At 40.0% G+C, this 14,057-nt stretch overlaps 1 protein-coding gene across 1 annotated transcript in view; it reads left to right on the top strand.

Annotated features, from left to right (window-relative positions):
• LOC135215303 (myotubularin-related protein 14-like) overlaps positions 1 to 14,057 on the top strand; it is a gene marked incomplete at its 5' end in the record, with an annotated part of 79,581 nt that overhangs the window by 55,905 nt on the left and 9,619 nt on the right.

Here is a 14,057-nt window from a genome sequence, read left to right as displayed (position 1 = left end):
CGGATTTCTCTCAGGAAAGTTTCCCCGCATTATTCGCAGATAATTTGTGCATTCGCAGTATTTTTCTATGAGATATAGCCACAAATTCCTGGTTTTTTATCAGTGTCATCATAAAATGCACTTTTTGTGATAAAACTATTAAAAAAACCAAGTATGAAAATTTTTAGTGGTTTTTCTTGAGTTTTAACTAACAAAATAGGCTGTTTTTAGCATTTTTATAGGGGGTTCCAAACAGTTGCGGGTTCTAACTATTCACAGAGGCGGTCTGGTACGCATCCCCCGCTAATACGGGGGACCACTGTAAATTTAACGTGATACATTATAAAAATACAGATGCAACACAGTAACAATAAAAAATCGAAAGTGTCTTACTCGAGTTAGTGCTTAGGATTGCAGAGTGAGATGGTAGAGAGGAGAGGAAGGGGATGGCGGTGGGTAATTAATTGGGTGAGAAACGGAGGTCCGCTTCCCGCTGTATTCTTGGCTGGGCTTGGATGAATTTTTCTTTCGCTACATTTTGTCCATTTCTTTCACTTGTAGTACTCAGTTCAGCTAAATCACTTCTTTTTGTAATGGTAAAATACCTATTGGGTGACACTTGCTTTTTATGATTTTTAGCACTAAAAGTAACCCTTCCCCACATCATAGAGCACACTGGCTTCTGTGTGGCTGGGGATTGTTTGTCTAAACGACTTCGTTATGAAAAGTTATTTGATCTCTTCCATTTTCTTAATTGCAGTCTTTACTTATTTGTTTGCAAAATCCTCATGTTTATTGAATTATAATTTCAGTCCTTCAATCTCGACACTGAAGCTATCACTATTCAGCTCTCTTATAGACCATGGGCTTAACAGCCATCAACCATGCCACATGGAAAATATCGCTTCTCGTCTGGTTAGCGAAGTTTAGCAAGGATTGGGTCTTGTCAGTACTTGGATAGGTGACCTCCTGGAGCACCAGGTTCTGTTTACATCTACAAGATATCTTTTGCATCCATGATTCAAGTCTTGGGCTTACATCTTCCTGTCACTGCCTGATTTGTCGGGAGATCAACAGTCTATGAGCCTTCCGTTTCTAAGGACCCTAATGCTACTAAGTGCCTGAAAGCCTTATGCGTTACCGCTCAGAAAGTCGCATCCTGGTTCTTACTCAGCCAAGAAGTGGTGTCTAAGAGCTCCGTTTCTTTTGATTTTATGTTGTCACACTTCCCCTGTGAGGAGTGGAAGACGAGAGAGACGTAAGCAGTAGCTGCTGCTGCTGCTGCTGCAATACCAGTTGATTCACAGCCCGAGAGGTAGTGAATGTTATGTGGATCTTAAGAGAGTTTCAGGAGTCTGATAGCAACAGCACCAAGGTAGTGCCATGGTTACAGTATCCTCCTTCAGAGATTTTTCATTCTTTGAAACATTGACCAGGGCAGCAGGTGCCTACACTTCCTTTCTTGGAACTTAAGCAAAGTTCTATTTAGACTTTCAAGAGTCTCAAGATCCAGACACTCCTCAGTGTGATAGCAATGACACCATGGTAGTGCCATGGTCAACAAAGGACCTAGTGTCCTTTCATCTACTCTGTTGCAGTGCAGATACACAAGTAGGCAGTATAACATTCAGTACACCTGGCCAACCAGACACATCCCAAACAAGATGGACGTGATTACAAATGTTTCTTTCGCCAAAGTCAGGACATAAGGACAGTTGACCTTGGCACCTTGACTTCTCAGAAATTTGTTTAGCTTCTGAAGAAGCTTGATCATAGTCCTTCTTTTCTTTACTTACTTGTACCCTTGAATAATGCAAGACATCTTTGGTATCCATAACATCTGGAGGCTTGCCCCTTTAGCCATTTTACATATTTCAAAGGTGATCAGTGAGATTGATCATTCCACTTCTATGGTCCTTTGGATCCAATGACAGTATGACATCTATGTTGCCTCCTTAAAGATCAGACTTTCAACACAATGCCAACGACTTGTTTGTTACCTTCAAGTGGCAAGAAATGATGTCCAAATTGTCATTTCTCTGACTAGTGCGATGATCAAATGAGTACCCTACAACTTCCTGGTGGACAATGGTACATTTCAGGCCAGGTCTTTCAAGGCCAGGGGCATGTCACCATCGCATTCAGGAAGAACCTGTCAGTTGAGTACTAGGATGGAATGTAATGGTGCAGATCTCATTCCTCTCCCTTTACTTTGGGATGTTGCCCATAGGTCCTTGGACACCTTTTCCTTGGGTCCTATGGTGGACGTGCAACAAGTCATGTAGTTCAGCCAGCTCTTGAGGGACAGGTTGCATCTTGCCTAAGGTGTGTGGGACTGTCGTCCTCCCTGTCTTCTGTCTTCATTCCTCTCCTAGTTGGCAGAGAAACCGTGAAAAAGCTTTCATGTGCTGGACAGGTGCGCATGCAGGTGATCTAGATCAGGGGTTCCCAAACTTTTTTACTTAGTGACCCATAAAACTTACTTCAAACATTTTGCGACTCCTCCAGGCCAAAAATATTTTCCTCAGTGGGATATAGATTTTACTTATATATACATCTTGCTTTTATAACTGCATATAAAACAAAATAAGTACGTATATAACCTGAACACATACAAACTATATAAATAACATATATATGTATATATATGTGTGTGTGTTATGCACAAACACAAAAAGGATATTTGTGTTGAGTACATGAGAGAGAGAGAGAGAGAGAGAGAGAGAGAGAGAGAGAGAGAGAGAGAGAGAGAGAGAGAGAGATTGATTTTGTTTGCTTTGTTTTAAAACTTAAAAGAGTTTTAAAGTACAATACAATCTAACCTTGTTTAATTTAATGGGATGAATGGGCTTGTTTCTTTGAACATAACATCCCAAATCTCGGGGTGATATCGGAGACTGCAACTCGCAGATCATTGTCTACATTTAATTGAGATCAGTATTTATTCTTGATATACGTTAATGCAGAGAAGGTAGTTTCACAGAGATAAGTCTTCAGTGCTGCCTTTGATAAATCAGGATATTCCTCCAATACTGATATCCAAAACTCGTTCAATGTTGTTGACCCAAACTTGAGTCGTAAGGTTCTATCAAAAGATAATTCAAGCAGTGCTTCCTCGAGGTCAGTTCATGAATAAGTATTTCTTGAAGTGATTAAGAAGATTTCGAAGATGATTAACAATTGTTGCTTTCAAATTATCCAGACATAACCCGTTTTCCTCTCCAAACTCTTCAAGTTTAGGAAAAAGTTCAATGTTACCCTCTTCAGCTCGTGAAATCCATTGCTCAAGCTTCTTTGAGAATGCATTTATCTTGTCGAACAATGACAAAATATTTGTGTTTGGGCCTTGTATGGAAAGATTTAACTCATTAAGTTTATCAAAAATGCATGATAAATACACTAGCTTTCCTAACCAGTTATTAGTATCAGTCATGAATACACTAAATTCAGAGCCTGATTCCAGAAGGAATAAAAGGACCTCATCTCTCAGCTGATACAACCATGTGAAAACTTTTCCCATGGAGAGCCATCTGATTTCTGTGTGAAGTAACAATGCTTCATGGTCTGAGCCCATGTCTTTACACAGTGAAGCAAATAACCTGGCATTCAAAGGGCTTGATTTTATAACAATTTTTACAGCTGTATCAAAAACCGTTATAAGTTTGGGAATAATGGCTCGATAAATAATACAGAGTAAAATGTATATGAGGAGCCACATTATGTACCTTTGCTTTTAGTCCCTTCTTTTTACCTAACACTGCCCCGTCTCCATCTGTGCATAAACCTACACACCGATCCCAAGAAAGTCCAAGCTCATGAAGTTTTTTTTATCTAATGCCATGAAAATATCACCTGTACACTTTCCTTCTACCACAGGGCAAAACAACATATCTTTCAAGAACCTCTACAAGGAAGGATTAACACTTTTTTTCCCAGGTCGACGTAAAGTTTGGTAAAATCAAATACCAACCGTACTTTAGTTATTAGTAATTATATTTATTTTTTAATAAGCTCATGTTAAGTTTACAGTTTGGTTAGATTTATAAAATATGAATGAGAGGTAACAGATCATAAGTTTCTTTTTTTTAAATATCTAACTTCCCTGGTAGTTACATATATATAGCTTAATCCCGCCGATTCGTCGCGCGCAGACGGCGAAATTCAAAATTCGCGGCTATCGCCGATAGACGGTCAGGTGATCATACTGTGCTCCCTCTAGTAGGTATCTGGAACCATTCCCATTTATCCTCAGAAATTCCCTGCCGTCGTTCGAGCAGCACGTTGGCTTTGGGAAATTCGCTCTTCTTTGTTTGGGTTTGCTTTACTACAATTGGTGAAGTACCCATTGCTTACTTTTTTGTTACTTAATGGCTTTCGCTGATATCAGATTATCCTTAATTGTTTTACACACGAATAAGTTTCAGTTGGTCAGTTTCCGACTTCTACAATTTTTCTTGCTTTCTGATTCAAGATGGCCGACTCTGTAGTTAAGGGTTTCGAGTCCCGGCTTCCATACAACTCTTGATCCTCATACAATAGTTAACAAATGCAGAAGCAGATATGTACATTTGTTAGCAGATAGGAGAGTGTGGTAACGTTCTCTGAGAAATAATGAAAAAAAAGTATGTTTACTATAAGAGGTAATTAATTTTAATTAGAAGAACTAGATCGTATTGTGTTCTATTAGCTAGTTCTTCTGATAAGTCAAAGCTTGTTTCTAACCCTGTCTAAGTACTAATATTCCTGAGGCCTAGCCCTATTCAAATGTTTTTGCGGCTAGTTCGGCTTGAGTGTTAATACAATCCCTTTCTTCGGAAAAGGGGACTGAATAGACAGTGCGTAGTTCGCATCGCAAATTTCGTGACAGTGTTAGTGTAGTGGAGGGTGGCGCGCCCGTTCGTGTCTGTCACGCTCCTAGTCCTAGACCTCTTCCATGCCTCCCCAACCCCTGGGAGAAGGAATGTCGACCGGCGAAGGGAGTGAGAGATGATGTTTTAAAAAGCGAGCGGGCGTCCCCTCGAGCGATCCTGCTGACGCATCCCAGGACGCTCTCCCACCCTCGCCACAGGAAAGGGTGAGATGAGGAAGTGTTCGGATACTTGCTCTCCTGCCAATATAAGAGGCAAGATGTCGCACAGGCGGCCGTCCCCTTTGGCAGGAGGTAAGGAAATATCGGACGAAGAGACTTTCGGTGCTTGCGTCTTCGTCTGATGACGCAAAACCTCGACGCGGTTGGCGTCAACCCCTAGAATCAACCCCTAGAATCAAGAGACCCAAGTCCCCCGTAGCGTTACAGCAACCGTCGTGCAGTAATTGGAGGAGACGCATAACGCACAGCTCTTCGGAAGAAGTTTGCTTTACATCGGTGCATGCTTCTTCTTCCCCTCCCCCTGACTGGGAGGTGTCTCATGGAGCGTCTCCACCTTGTCGACAGAAGATCACTACTAGTGTCTCCGAAGCGGTAGATGGGCGGGCAGTGCCGCCTTCAGTTATTCCCCAACAACAAGAGGTACCGCAAGCAGCTTTCTTGTCAAAGCTTCAGCAGTCCATTACGTCTCGGTTTTGATGTCTACAAGTCGCATGGACTAGCAGGTGAAGCGCGACCGATAAAACACAAGATAAACCGCAGTTAGCACAGCGTGACGGCTCAACCAGACGGCATAAGACGAAGACTCGCTGCAGGTTGCAGCGCTCTTAGACACTCACAGCAACCTACACCCGTGACGAAGCAGACGCAAGCATGACGCACGCAACCAGGCTCCCTCGCAGCTTACCGGACATGTGACGGGAAATGACAAGGATCGTGACGCTCCCTCGCAACAGGCTGGACGCACGCAGGACGCACGCAGCATGCTCCCTCGCAGCAGGTTGGACGCATGCATGACGCACGCAAGTAAGACGATGTGCGTGATTCCCCCACTCGTTCGACATCGGAAATCGCCAATACTTGGATGAGATATCACAGGAGGAGACGCAAGAAACTCTTCATGCGGCGGATCTGAAAAGATTACTTGCGGTATTGGCGGACTTATATCCGAATATTTTTCAGCAGGCTGTACCTCGGAGCCCGCCCCTCACAGTTTATGAAGGGTAGACCCCAGAAATCTTCCTCCTTCAAGAAGAATGAGGTCTCCTCTGCCTTAGCCCAAAAGGCAACGCAGGACTTTATATCTAAATCCCCGATAATGGTTTTCATGATATCGGGAACCTCGCCGAATGCTCGAATTCCTGGAATTTCTAGCGTTTGTAAGAAGAACTGCTTACTGAAGTAAGGATACCTCTCAGTAGACGACCAACCTGGAATACAGAAGAACGAACGCGAATATCCAGTTTGACTTGAACTTTCGTCTTCGGGTTTTCTGTTTTCACTATTGAAGTTTTCCTTAGGGGAAAACTTCTCCTTCACTCTCTTGAATAAGAGAAGGAAGGGTGTAGATTTCCAATCCTTATTCTCATTACTCTAAGGGAAAAGAATTTAGGATGGAATTCGTTGTACAGAAACCTACAAATACACGACGTATATTACCCTCGACACATGATTCTGTTAAGCAGTTGAATTGTCCGGGGGTTAGTCACATACCGTAGTTAATTCTACGGTTTGTGACCGAGACGGCTATATCCTAATGGAACTGCAATGAATTCGGGACTGTCTGCATCTTCCCAGGAGTTACCAGTTTCGATTTTTCAGATACTTATGGTATGGTCACGACACCACCACCTCAGTTTTTTGTTTTTATTTTTACGAAATCCGTTTTCGTTTAAATTATAATTGCTCGAGCATAATAATCCTTTTTTTTTTAACGCTCGATTATTCTACCAGCCGAACGCATTCCTTCGAAGAATGGATTACCTGGCAACTCAGGATAGCGAGTGAGCAAGAACCACTGAGTAGGGGACTACAGCAAGACAACCTAGTTCCAGCTGGCTCTCCGAGATGCATTGTCGGATTATGTGTCTCTCCCATACAAGGATTGACTAACGAACCTTTTCTCTGTCCAACAATATCGGACTTACGTCTCTGATTAACGGGGATTCTCGCATACATGAATGACATCTGCATCCCCTTGAATATTGCGAGAATTTGCAACAGATATATATTCTGGAATCTTTCATCTTTATGTTTACCGCACGGTAACAGAAGTTTTGACTAGTCTCACGCTGCATCGCATTGCGATAATGCGGAATTATTTCTTCAGACATCTGAGTTTGTCGTTAAAATATCTCTTATTCGGCGAGGTGCAATTGTTTATTGTTCACCCGGAATTGACAGATATATACGGAAGACATCGCCTGCTCCCCGACCTGCCAGCTCTACTTCCAAATAATCAGCCCATGAGAAGTAGTACTTCCCTGTTTTTCATTACTGGAAACCGCCCCGCTTTCATTACAACTACAATCCCTCACCTTACAGCAATGAAATAGCTGTTAGCGTTTTTAGTCCTTTATAAGCACAGGTTCAGAACCTTGAGAATCCTTCTCATCGATTCGGCTGTGAAGACGTAGTTTGCATTCACATTTTCACTTCATCTTCAATTGAACATAATGTTGTTTTCGTTTTAGCTGAGATTCAAACTACTATGAGAATGTCTTGCCATTAGAACCTCGGTCTCTAGAGGGCAAATTGACTTCGCTTATTGGGCACATGCCTTAAGAGATCACGTGATTGCTCGGATGCTTGGACAACTTGCCTCATTACCGAACGCTGTCAGTAGGACAGTTGTCAGAGCGCCCGATTCAGTTACGGTTTACGTTGTGGACTCAATAGGTTGTTCCAGAACAATCAGTTGAGTTGGTGGCACGACCACAAGCTACAAGAAGGTTTCGAACTTCAACAGAAGAACCCCGACCTAGTGTTGCATTCAGACGCATCGGACGTGGTGGGGTGCAACACTAGGAATGAACGGGAATCTCTAGTCTATTGGCAAGATCAAAGTAGTTCAGGTCAACGCAGACAACACCACGGCGTTGGCCTACATAAAGAAGCAGGCAGGCACTCGTTCGGACTCCTTTTACGAGGCAGCAAAGGATCTCTTATTGTGGGCGAAAGAGAGGAACATTACTCTTCTAACTCGCTTTATAGAAGGAGAGAAGAACGTCAGGGTGGAAATCTCCTCAGCAGAGAAAGACAGGTTCTCACGACGGAGTAGACCCTGCATCACGAAGTATGCAGCAGACTGTGCAATCAGTGGGGAGAACCGTCTATAGACCTCTTTGCGACGCAGAGAACAAAGAGGTTACCTGTTTACTGCTCTCAGTCCCAGACCAGGAAACAGTGGCAGTAGACTCCTTCCTCATGGATTGGGAAGGGAAGACACGTACGCCTCCCCCCCATTTAAGATCCTAGACTGAGTCATGAAGAAGTTCAGGGAATCGAACAACGTCCGCATGACCCTGATAGCTCCGTTTTGGCCCATGAGACCCTGGATCACAGATGTGATGGAGTGGCTAGTAGACACCCCCAGATCGTTACCGTGTCGGAACAATCTACTCAGACAGCCCACATATAGAGAGACAACATCAAAATCGCCTCTCCTCAATCTAACTGCCTTTCGACTATTGAAAAACTGGCAGAGCGAAGGGCTTTTCGAGGGAAGCTGCAAGAGCAATCGCGAGGAGCGAGGAGGATGTCCACAATCAAGGTGTACCAGTCAAAGTGGGACGTGTTCAGGAAATGGTGCAGAAGTAACAAAATTTCCTCTTTCAGTACCTCTAACTCAACTAGCAGATTTTCTGTTACACTTTAAGAAAACCCAAGAGAAACTAGCATTATCAACTATCAAGGGATAACGCAGCATGCTAGCCTCCGTCTTCCATCACAGAGATTTTGACATGTCGGGAGAAAGGATCTCTCGGACCTCATAAGGTCTTTGAGACAGTTAAGAGTAAGGATAACCCAACCCCCTCTTGGAATTTGGATGTTGTTCTGACTTTTCTAACCTCGAGCAGGTTCGAACCCCTCGACAAGGCTTCATGGAAGGATCTCACCAAGAAGACCCTATTCCTGGCTGCGTTGACAACGGCCAAGAGGATAGGAGAGTTCAAGAATGTAGGCTTCAATGAGGAGAATGCAGTCTGCTCGCTACAACTAGGTTTTCTCGCCAAGAATGAGAATCCTCCTCACCCATGGCCTAGATCCTTTACCATACCAGGGTTATCTCAGTTAGTAGGACAGGAAAAGGAGAAAAGCCTTTGTCCAGTTAGAGCCCTAATGTATTATCTACAGAGAACCAAAAACTTAAGAGGACAGACAGACAACCTCTAGTCCTTGGTAAAGAAGCCTTCACTACCTGTGCCAAAGAACGCACTGGCGGTCTTTGTCAAGGATTTAATAAGGGAAGCTCACCAGAATTTTGATGAGAAAAGCTTTCCAATACTCAAAGTCAATGCGCACGAAGTAAGAGCTGTGGCGACTTCGAGGGGGCGTATAGACACAAGTCGATGGAATCGATCTTGGAAGTGACATTCTGGCGAAGCCAAGTCAGTCTTCGCAGATTGCTACCTTAAAGACGTACAGCACCCAATATGAGGATTGTTGTCCCTAGGGCCGTACGTTGCCTCCGGCGCCGTAGTTGGAGAAGGTACAACTGCCTCTAACCTATAACCTTATTTATACCCTTGCATTTTATTGAACTTGACCTCACAGGCTGTCTGTGAAGGTTGTTGCAACCTTCCACAGTCTGGGGTGAAAGTCTAAGTTACGTTTTATGGAGTGTGTTTTAGTGTGTTAGTTGGTCAGGTGGTCAGCTCATTGTCCATGGCTTTGCCAGGATAGCAAGGGTGGTGGTCTAGTCAGGTTAAGGTCGAGGACCGTCTGACAGCCCCACAGAGTGGACTTTCTACAGCCCCCTGGGTGGGGGATCGGCTGGGTCTCTCAAGGAATGCAGGCTAATGAGGCAGAAAAAAACTTCGAAGCCAGCTTCCTTATCAGGTATGAACCAGATTTATTGGTACAGCTAATTTGTTGTGATCAATAATTTTACGAATTCCCAACGGTGCTTGCGGTTCTCTGACCCACCACCAAAGGTGCCAATCAGCTATATATATGTAACTACCAGGGAAGTTAGATATTTAAAAATGTTATTTTCATTTTAAAAATAAGTTTTTAAAATATACTTACCTGGTAGTTACATATATAAAAGGTCCCTCCCTCCTCCCCTCTGAGAAACAGAGGCAGGAATTTCTGAGGATAAATGGGAATGGTTCCAGATACCTACTAGAGGGAGCACAGGTATGATCACCTGACCGTCTATCGGCGATAGCCGCGAATTTGAATTTCTGCCGTGCGCGCGACGAATCGGCGGGATTAAGCTCTATATAGTAACTACCAGGTAAGTATATTTAAAAACTTATTTTAAAATGAAAATAACATTTTATCATCATCATTATACATAGGTGATATAATATATATACAGTGGTACCTTGAGATACGAAATTAATCCGTTCCGAGGCGGCCTTCGTATCATGAGTTTTTCGTATCTTGAAACACATTTTACATTTAAAATGGCTAATCCGTTCCAAGCCCTCCAAAAACACCCCAGTAAATTATATTTCCAGGCCTAAAACACATGTTGTAGGGTTACAACGCCGATCGACGTAAGAAATATGACTCCAAAAAGGCAAAATACTGTACATACTTGAGTAATATTCAACTGCATGTAATGTTCAAACCCATTTTTAATGCATATATTAGGACTTTAGCATATGTCCCTTAGCAATAAGCCTAGCCTATGTTAGCGGTTGCTACTGTAGCCTAGTCTATGATTCTGACATCTAAACCTAAGAGCTAAAAGCTTAGAATAGGCCAATAAAATGTATAAATAATCAGTATGTACTCATTTCAAATAATTATTAATTAATCATTAACTATAATACACAAACAAACAAAAAACAAACCTTCCAATCGATTGTTTACATTCAGCTCTTACCTGTCTTACGAGTATCGAACGAGCGCCAAGCAATCATTTTTCCTAGCACATAGTAAGCCATAAATTGTCATTAGTATCTCTCTTCAACTAATGAAACTACCAAACAGTATAATAACCATTCATTTCTATTCTTTATTCTATCTTTACCTAATGGAGATACCGAGTTACTGACAGCTATAATGAAACATACGTATACGTAACGTAATAATAAAACAGAAGAAGAATTCTAAAAAATACGTAATTGTTGGCAGTCTGATTTATTTTATATTTTATGATATCTAATTCACAATTTTATTAAATGTATTGCATGTACTCATTTCAAATAATTATTAAGTAACCATTAACTACAATAAACAAAAAAAAAAAACTTCCAAACTTTCTCTCATTACATCCAGCACTTGCGAGTATCGAACGATCGACAAGCAATCACTTTACAACAGTAAGCCATAAATTTTCATTATCTCTCTTCCAAACTACTGAAACTACCAACAGTATAATAACCATTCATTTCTATTCTTTTTATTCTATCTTTACCTAATGTTTGTTTTTTTTATTAAATGTATTGCATGAATAAGTTTTTCAATTTACAGCATCCTTTTACCAATAGAATACTTAAAGCACAAGGGGTAGATGCTGACCAATAGGAGAGCAGGACCTTATGGGGTGACTAGCATCAGGAACCAATGGAGAGCGGGAGGATGGTGGCGAGTTTACTCAGTTGGCGGCGCGGGAGATTTTAAAATTGTTCTCGGTGGTCCGGGCGAATCTCGGGACTTTACAGCAACAACCTTTCGTATCTTGAAAAACTTTTCGTATGTAGAGTTGTGAAATTTTTCGCATTGGCTTTTATATCTTGAGTTTTTCGTAAGTAGAGCCTTTCGTATCTCAAGGTACTACTGTGAATATATATATATATATATATATAATATATATATATATATATATATATATATATATATATATATATATATATAGATATATATATATATATATATAGATATATATATATAGATATATATATATAGATATATATATATAGATATATATACATATATATATATATATATCGATATATATATATAGATATATATATATATATATATATATATATATATATATATATATACTATATATATAGATATATATATATAGATATATATATAGATATATATATATATATATATATATATATATATATATATATATATATATATATATATATATATGTACATGTCATTTGAGTAAACATAGAATACACACACACACACACACATATATATATATATATATATATTATATATATATATATATATATATATATATATATATATATATATATATATATATATATATCTAATAAAAGGAGCCCATAAAAACACCAAAATATAAAGAGAAAAGTACTGTATTTCAGAGACTGCTGTCTACCTCTTCAGGTAGATGAATGAGAAAAGTTTACAGAAAAGGTGGTATTTATACCAAGAGCTCCATCCACAGGCAAGCCAATTTAGGTCACCCCCGCTGATAATCTTCCTTTAATCTTCTTAAGTGTTGGTTGAATGAAAACCTTGTCGATCGTATCTGAAATCCATGCTCCTTTTGAGATGTTCATTACCTGCCTCTTATTTTATTAAGGCCAATTCCATCATTTGACTCTTGTACCGGCAGTTGCTGCTATAAATTACACGTGACAAATTCCAGTTTATTCTGTGGTTATGTTCATTTATATGGTTGAAAATAGCCGAGTTCTGTTGTCCATACCTAACTGACCGTTTGTGTTGTATTAATCTCTTATATCGGATTTACAGGTAAATCACTTCCCCAGAGATTAATACAACACAAACGTATATGAATTCCTCTCAAAATTAACGCATTAGTGCCCAGATCAAATTTAAAGTTGAATGGGAAACAGACAATAAAATTCCTTTTCTTGATGTTTTAATAATCAGAGACACGACAGAATACAAATTTACCATTTACAGAAAACCAACGTTCTCACTTTCATATATTCACTACTTTAGCTATCATGACAATACTATCAAGATAGGTCTAGCTAGCAACCTATTCTTAAGAGCCTTACGAATTTGTTCCCCAGATTTTCCTGGAAAAAGAATTTGAACTAATTTGCAAGCAACTTTCATCTTTAAAGTATCCTGACCATATAATTGAGAAAGCAATTCAAAAGCAAACGTAATTTTCTACGACCCCCTAAAGACAAGACCGAGACACACCCAACAATAAAATAAAAATTCCCCACCTGGAGACGATTAAGAGAGTAACTCACACCCTTGGGAAAATCCAACCTTTTGCATTTACCTACCCAAATACCTTAGCCAAATCCCTGATTAACGTCCAACAAAAGACATCGCCCAAAGACTCTGGGGTAATATGAGATCCCATGCAGGACTGTGACCAATCTTACATCGATTAACAGGTAAATCACTTCCCCAGAGATTAATACAACACAAACGGTCAGTTAGGTATGGACAACAGAACTCGGCTTATTTTCAATCATATAAATGAACATACCGCCTAGAAATAAACTGGAATATGTCACGTGTATTTATAGCAGCAACTGCCGGTACAAGAGTCAAATGATGGAATCGGCCTTAATAAAAGAGAAGCAGGTAATGAACATCTCAAAGGGAATTGGACATCGGACATCGTCGACGCAGTGTTCATTCAACCAACGCTTAAGAAGATTAAAGGAAGATTATCAGCGGGGGTGACCTAAATTGGCTTACTTGTGGACGAATCTCTTGTATAAATACCACCTTTTCTGTAAACTTTTCTCATTCATATACCTGAAGAGAGAGACAGCAGTCTCTGAAATATAGTACTTTTTCTTCTACATTTTGGTGTTTTTATGGGCTCTCCTTTTATTAGATGGAATTCTGTTGTTACACGCAACACTTTTACCAGTCATATATATATATATATATACATATATACACATATATATATATATATATATATATATATATACTACATATATACATATATATATATATATATATATATATATATATATATATATATATATATATATATATATATATATATATACATACATATACATACATACATACATACATACATACATACATACTACATACATACATACATACATACATACATACTATATACATACATACT

Source organism: Macrobrachium nipponense, chromosome 5 (assembly GCF_015104395.2).
Source record: "Macrobrachium nipponense isolate FS-2020 chromosome 5, ASM1510439v2, whole genome shotgun sequence".
NCBI lineage: Eukaryota > Metazoa > Arthropoda > Malacostraca > Decapoda > Palaemonidae > Macrobrachium > Macrobrachium nipponense.
Note: the sequence above shows the minus strand (reverse complement) of the source record. Positions and strands in the feature narration are given on the sequence as shown.